The sequence below is a fragment of the Meleagris gallopavo genome, chromosome 5 (genome assembly GCF_000146605.3).
Source record: "Meleagris gallopavo isolate NT-WF06-2002-E0010 breed Aviagen turkey brand Nicholas breeding stock chromosome 5, Turkey_5.1, whole genome shotgun sequence".
NCBI classification, from domain to species: domain Eukaryota; kingdom Metazoa; phylum Chordata; class Aves; order Galliformes; family Phasianidae; genus Meleagris; species Meleagris gallopavo.
The window spans coordinates 31,059,301-31,067,152 of record NC_015015.2 but is presented as its reverse complement, the minus strand read 5'-3'; the positions used below and the strand labels follow the sequence as shown (position 1 = coordinate 31,067,152).

General features: G+C 33.8%; 1 protein-coding gene across 1 annotated transcript in view; it reads left to right on the top strand.

The window, feature by feature from the left end:
• LOC100544338 (ryanodine receptor 3-like) overlaps positions 1–7,852 on the top strand; it is an 85,189-nt gene that overhangs the window by 16,022 nt on the left and 61,315 nt on the right. The window lies entirely within an intron of this gene.

The window sequence follows — 7,852 nt, the reverse complement described above, 5'->3', positions numbered from 1 at the left end:
TTTCCAAGTGGGATCAACACTGAATTCAGGTGAGAGTGCTCAGAACATGCATTGCTGTGGAGTATCCAAAAGGAAATAAAACATTTCTCCGTTGAGATATTCCTTCCTTCTGAAAGCCGGCAAAATCGGTCTGTGGGGAGAAAAAAAGGAAGAGATTCTCTTTGCCAGTAGGCAGAATTTTGTGGAGTATAGTAAATACCCAAGGCTTCCCTGGAGTTTCTTTGAAAAGTTTTCCTTGATTTTCCAATCCTTTGATAGCATTCAATAACAATAAATTTACTTTCACCATTTTGTTTTCCCAGGTAGTACTGGAAATCAGAACAGATACTTTGAACTATAAACTTAAATAAATCCTTAACATGTTCTAAAATAAAGAATAGTCGAATGGAGCTTTTTTAATGTGAAGGAATGTAGTAAAGAGACATTAATAAAACATTCTAGTTTATGGCGCTGATTTGAATGAAAAGAAAATATATGAATATGTCTGTTTGCTGCAAATAAATGCCAATTAAGTTGAAAAAATACATCAACAAAATTATGCCTTTTGTTGATTTAAAATGGGGTTCACTTTCTCAAAAGTTTTAAAATGTCAGTCTTCATATTTTAAGCCAAGAGTTCTGTAATGCCTTGTGACCACAGAGACAGCAGTTTCCCTACAGCAGATGGAATCCTGTTTTGAAATGGGGTGTTCTCATTCCAGCATAGTACTTGGCTCACTGTACTCTGTTGAACAGAACCTTGGTTGTGCTTGCATTTGAGCATAAATAAAATGAAGAGCAATAAATGTTTTTCTTTAAAAACTGTCATAGCCAAGAATTAATATTTGAGATTTCATATTTTATTTTGATGACCACATATACAACTAACAATGAAGAAATTATTTGTGTAGTCTGAGTAGGTAACATTCTATCACATTCAAAAGTCACAAATGACTCATGCAGAAGGATTTGATATCATTTTAATATTACTGCCAACATGTAGCTATCTTAGGGGCTCAAGATGGCATTAGGATGTTGTAATAGTTTAGTAGTAATCATAAAGTTTAGTTCGTTTTTGGAATAAGATGATAGGCCTTATAGAGACCATAATTGCTAAATACAAATATTCATTTGTAGGTTTATATTTTATTGTTACTATTTCCAACTAAGCACCACTACTTCTACTTATTTTATATGGGAGCAGAAAGTAGGAAGTAAAACTAAAATTAGCTGTTGTTTTTTTCCATTGTTGGCTACTAGGGTATAGAAATGTGTGCAGCAAGGTATGGATTACAGTAAGCACACTAGCAAGATAAGTGTGTATATATCAGTCCTCTGCTCTTATATTTGTCAATTTTGCATCTTTTTCTTTGCTTAAGTTGCTGCAGCAGATTGCAGTACTTTCAGCACAGTAACAATGTGCTACACTAAAAGATACCATTTGAGTGTACATACATGGATTATTCTTATTAAATATTGAACAGTCAAATTATCTAATTTGTCTCATTCAGTCTGCCATTCCTTATCTTCTTTCTCTTATGTAGGAGTTCTCCCATTTTCAAAATCTTGCCCTTCTAATGTATTAAATAACTTGTGAAAACTGCTGATCTTCGTCAGCTTTGCCCCCCAAAGTTCATTTATTCCATTTGTTCCTTTTTTTTTTCTATTACTGTTGTTATTTTCCCTTAGACAACTTCCAGACTGTGATGTGAATTGTTTTTTTTCAGCTTGATTCATTTGTGGCCTCAGGGAGATAAACAAAAATAGACTGTAAAGAGAGGGTGTTAGAGGAGAAAAAGATTGGATGTTTTGCTGCAAAGATACAAATACAAATATCTTACAGATCATATTTCTTACTACCTTTCCTTTTTTTCCATCATCCTCTAGCAATACTCTTTTTATAACTTCTAATAGCAGTTAGAAAATACACCCTCTCTTTGCACACTACTATCAAATTTGCTAAAATCCTGGAGAAACTAGGCAGAGCGCAAAGAGCAAAACTTCACAGAGAGGAATTTATGCTCTATTGTTTAAAGTGAAAACAGCCTTCAGGGTCCCAGGAACATTCTGAAATGTGATATGTATTTTTTTTATTTATGTTTAGTGTAATCTGAAAGTACCAGTATCATTTTAGTTTTAACAAACAATATCTTAATTCATATTGCTTGTTTCTTGACACAGCTGTAATACTTAATGAAAATGCTTTGATCATCAGGGTGCTATGTAGAGATAATTAATTGCTGATCATTAATGAATTTGTGCTATTTCCTTGTGTTGTTCATTATTTAGTTGCTCCACTGTAAATATTTGTTGAAATGGTTCATCTTTATCTGTATGTGGTAATGAAATCCACATAAATATGGTGTGACATGATTTCCATATAGTTTTATATTCTAATGGTATCCCCAAGGAATACATTGTAATTTCATTCTACTTCATCTTGATGTTATTATGAGGTTTCAGCTAAAATTATTGTTGAAAGATGACAGCTAGATTACATTCAAATGAGAATGGATTAGCACTGTTACAGTGGATCATCTTTTACTCTACAGATGTTGAACATTCACTGAACAGAAAACTTGTTACAAGTGTGATTTATCAATGTCTAGCCTTTTTTCTTTTCTTAGCAAGAAATTAGTAAAAATTTACACCTCAGTCTATCAGAGAACTTGAAATTATAGAAAAGAAATAACCTAATACTCATTTTCTGTTTAATGACAAACATATACATACATCCAAAATTTGCCATTACAGAATTTGCTGTGTATTTCTGTCCTTATTCCCAAACTCAGTTTTGAAAGGAAAACTGTGTTATTGAAAAAATAAAAAATAAAAAAAATTGCTCACTTTTATGATCCTGGGCTTAAAAATTTTACTGGATGTTCTAACCAAGCATTTGAAGTGGCTTTATGTTCATTGTTAAAATAAATACATTGTATTTTAACGTAATACATTGTATTTTAACAACGAACGTAAAAAATAAAGAAATGCAAAAGTAAAATATGTTTAAAATCCAAGTATTACTGATTTCTTTTTTTGCTGATTGTTGGATTATGGAGCCATCATTCCAAGTGTATTTTTTTTTATCTGCATATACTAGTTATAAGCATAAATGTAGCTAGCATAAAAGTATTTTGATTAAATTTTAAAATGTTTCTGCTTATTTTTTTCTAATTATTTAAGCTAGAATTTGAAAAGTATAATATAGTGTTCTTCAGACTACTAAACCAATATTTTAACAAAATCAGTAATCGCCGATTAGCTTAGGTAAAATGTTTAGGTTAGTTTAATAATTTAATTTTTTTTAATACATATTTACTTGGTAAAGGATTTTACTCGATTTTTCTTGCTCCAGTATTTATGGTGTTACTCCAAGTTTGAAGTGATTTTTAAACAATTAGAATCTGAATAGTTTTGTACAGACAAGTAGAAATCTTGTGAAATAAACTTTTAGCTGCATCTTAACAGCATAGATATGACAAACATTATTGTTCAATGTTGGAATATGGATTGCATTAAAATTCAGTTACTGCCTCAGTACGGAGATTATATGCCAACTTCTATTTTATGTTCATAGGAACTAAAAGAAAAGCAGGATTCTACTCTTAAACGTGACATTGATGGAATGGGAGTCCCAGAAATAAAATACGGTGATTCAGTCTGTTTTGTTCAACATGTAGCCAGTGCCTTATGGCTGACTTATAAAGCACCAGATGCTAAATCAGCACGCTTAGGGCTCCTGAAAAGAAAGGTAATGATTCTGGCTTTTCATTATTTGTTTTTTAGTTCTTTGTTGAATTAATGTTAGTTGTGTAACAATTTTAGTCTGTCCTGCTTCTCAGTCACAATGTGGCTGTTTGGGATTTTTTTGTGCTGTTTTGTTGTAAACAGTGGATGTTTTCACCGTAAAAATAGTTTCAGTTAAGAATATTAAGGGCAGGTTGGATGTGGCTCTGGGCAGTCTGATCTAGTGGTTGGCGACCCTGCACGTAGCAGAGAGGGTTGAAACTAGATGGTCGTTGTGATCCTTTTCAACCCAGAAAATTAAAAAAACACGAAACAAAAAACCGACAGGACCAAATATAAATTTGCAACTAAGAAATTTGCTTAGCTATTTTCTCACCAGAAGAAATGTTAAATTTAGGCTAAGCACACGTTTCTTAAGGGATATGAATCATAGAATTGCTAAGGTTGGAAAAGACGTTTAAGATCTTTGAGTCCAACCACAACCTAACCAAACTAACAACTCTCAATGAACAATATTATGTGAAATTTTAAAATGTAATTGTGATGATTTAACAAGGACCTTGAATTATAGATGTTTTCTGGGAAAGTACTGAAAAAATGTATTGTAATCTGTTAACCAGACTTCGTAAGCTAATTAAAAAAGATATTAAAATTTTCATTTGCTATTCATAAAGTAACTTGGCATGATCAAAGTATTTTAATTTTATCTGAACTGAAACTTATGAAAAATATAATCATAGTGTGCATATCTTCAATCTTTATTTATTGATACTGTAGCCACTTGGAAAAATTCAAGCTTTGTACAAAATTATATTTTATTTATTTCTATTTTCTAACAGTATAGTGTGAAGGTTTTTTTTTCTAGGATCTATTTCTGTTTCAACATTACTTGTTGCTGCAAAATTGTCTTTCTTTATATCTAAAGTTGGATGTCAGTTTCTTATCCTGGGCAAATGATTTTTTTTTGCTGATAATAAGTGGTATACAGTATCTAGTGATTATTCAGTTTCATGTTTAAAACTGAAATAATACAATAAAGCTTCAATTTTAACCGTTTTTAATTCTCCTGTCATGTTTATCATGTCAGGCTTGTTGTCAACAATCAAGTTATTTTTTTAATAACTTTAAAGGTGATCTTATCAAAATGTGAAAAATCAGCTGATAAATCTGCAGTTTGGATTTCCTTTTAAACATCATCATCTTTTTAAACACAGTTTTATTTTAGAAGTCCTCCAACGTTTCATTAATATAAAACAATAAAAAGAATGGTCCAATTCAATGAGCTGAAAATCAAACAAAGGTGGCAAGGGGCCTACCTTGAATGGACAAGTAGCTCCTGATAAACTTAGTTCTAAAAGAGAAGATATAAAAAATGACTGAGGAAGAATACAGAGACACTGTCTAAGCATGCAGGCTTGGATTTAGGAAATGCAAAGCCTGTCTACAGTAAGATTTGATAAGGATACATAGGATAACAAATGGCTTCTTTAGATACACCAACAGCAAAGTGCAGATAAGGAAGAACATGAGCTGAATTGGACCAGGTGCCTAGTGACCAAGGATGTGGAAATGACTTAGGCACTTGGTTCCTTCTTTGCCTTACTCTTTACTGATAAGATTTGCATTCAACAATCCCAGGCCTTTGAGACCAGTGAGAAACTGCAGAACCAAATTTATCCTCAGTAGAGGAAGATCAGGTTAGCGCTCATTTAAACAAAGTGGAAATACATAAGACTGTGGAATTGGATGATACGCAACATGGGGGCTGAGAGGTGTTGTTTATGTCATTGCAAAGCATCCCTAGATAATTTTTGGAATGTCGTGGCAATTGGTAACAGTTCCTGATGACTGAAAGAGAACAAATGTTTCTCCTGTCTTCAGGAAAGACAACAAGAAGAATTTCATCATCCTCACTTAAATCCCTGAGAAGTAAATAGAACAAATAAATCTGGAATCCATCTCCAAATGTATTAAGAACAAGAAGGTAACTAGCAGTAATTAGTATGAATTTACGAAGACAAAATTGTTTGTGACCAACTTGACAGTCTTCAGTCATAAGATGGCTAGGTAGTTAAGGTGCAAGCAGTGAAAGTTCTTTATCTCAGCATCACCAACCTGTTTAGCAGTCTCCTGTAACATCTTCATAGACAAAGTCACGAAGTCGGACTAGGTAGGTAGTCAGGTGGATTCTAATAAACTGGCTGAACTGTTGTGTTCAAGCTGTTGTGATCATTGGCACTAAGTCCTTCTGGAGACCAGAGCTGTGCCTCAAGGATCAATGCAGGCCCAAGTACAATTTAATATCTTCGTTAATGAACTTGTTGATGAGACAGCATGTGCTTGCAGATGGGAGAGTGGTTGATAGACCCACTGACTGTACTGCCATTCAGAAGTACCATCCTCAACAGGACAGAAAAATGGTTAGGCTAGGATCTCATGCTGGTTACCAGAGGGAAATGTACCAAAGAAGGGTATCCAGATATCAGTATGTGCTGGAGGATGACCAGCTGTGAAGATTGATTGTGTCTAAGTTGAACACAGCCAGTGAAGATGACCTGCAACCTTCTTAGCTGTATGAGGAAGAAAATTGTAAACAATGAACAACAACTGTCATGCCATGCTTGTAAAAGTCTGTATCAGTGTAGGTGATCAGGCTGTGAACTGTTTACAAGTATGGCACAATCATATTATTGATAGGAAAATATTGCCATCTTTAATTGGCCTGAATATATTCAAGTCAGAAATGCTATCTTCTTCTCTGGCATGACTCTGGAAGTTCAAGCCTTCAGTTTAGTGTTGGGTGTAGTGGTCAGAGTTGATGGTTTGTTCAAGTTCCAGGAAATCTAGAAGGATCACCTTTTTCCTATGTCAGAAGACAGCGTACAGCACTGAAGGTTGCATCTTCATCTTTTTCTTCAGTGGAGAATTTGCATGTGGCCATTCCGTGGTCTGTTGTTTTGATTCCAGCTCATCGTGGCTGCATCACATCTTTATCACTAGTAATGATGCAATCCAGGAAATTGTCACCTTTGGCCTGATATTGGTTTAGTAGCTCCTGATAAACTTACATACAGTGTTCCTTCTGTTCCTGTGAAACCATTTATGCGACTCACCTGGCACAACCTTTTTCAATACTCCAAAGTTACCACCACTGTTTCCAACACATGCAAGCTGATATTCAGCTCTGTACACAGTTCCTTGATCATAATCCACCAATTAGTGTGGATGTGTTGATCAAATCGTTTTTCATTTTGTGGTGTGATAACTGTGTATTGCTGTCTGGAATATGGCTTTTCTTTTGCGTCGCCCTCACTACCGCTGGAATGGATCACCCATTTCCTCACTGTGCTCACATCCACTGTTTGGTCTCCACAAAAGTTCAGCGAGCAATGATTAATGTGAATGGGTGAAATTATTTCTGAATGAGGGAATTAAATTGCACATTTTTGCTTCATATGCACTTCTATGTCAGATGCTATTCTGTCAGAGTGCCTTTCGGCTACAATCTGTCTCATAGCAACATGTAATATTGGTGGGAAGGTTCAACGTATTTCTGCCTGCCACTAATATCTGCCTCTGACTTTATGAACCATCATAATAAAATAGAAGGCATTACTTTTGGAGTATATACATTTGCATACATGTCCATTGTGTGATTGTAGTAAGCAAGATCTTGGTTTTAATTTCTCTTTTCAGGAATGATTGAAGAAGGGATCAGTGTAGGAAGTCTAGAATAGCAATAATCTGTAAAACAATAAATTAGTAAGAAATTCTAATCCTTGCGTGTGTACACAATAGAGTGAAAGCAAAATTGTATTTTCCTGCTATTTTCATTAATCCTTAATAAAAGGAAGAAAAATTGCTGTTTAATATTGCTGTCAGGTCACCGTGACTATTTTAGATACCTACTGTATTTCCACTGATCTTATAAAACATCTTTTTTCTATTGATTTCCCTCTTTAAAAAGCCTTTCAACTTTTTTAAGCATTTAAAATTTTTTTTAAGCAAATATGATCTTTACTCAGTATATTGTTAGCGAATTTGTATTTTGTGTTATTTAATGGAGTGGTCCCAGAAAATATGCATAAATGACAATTTTTTTTCTTTTAGGCAATATATTATTAACA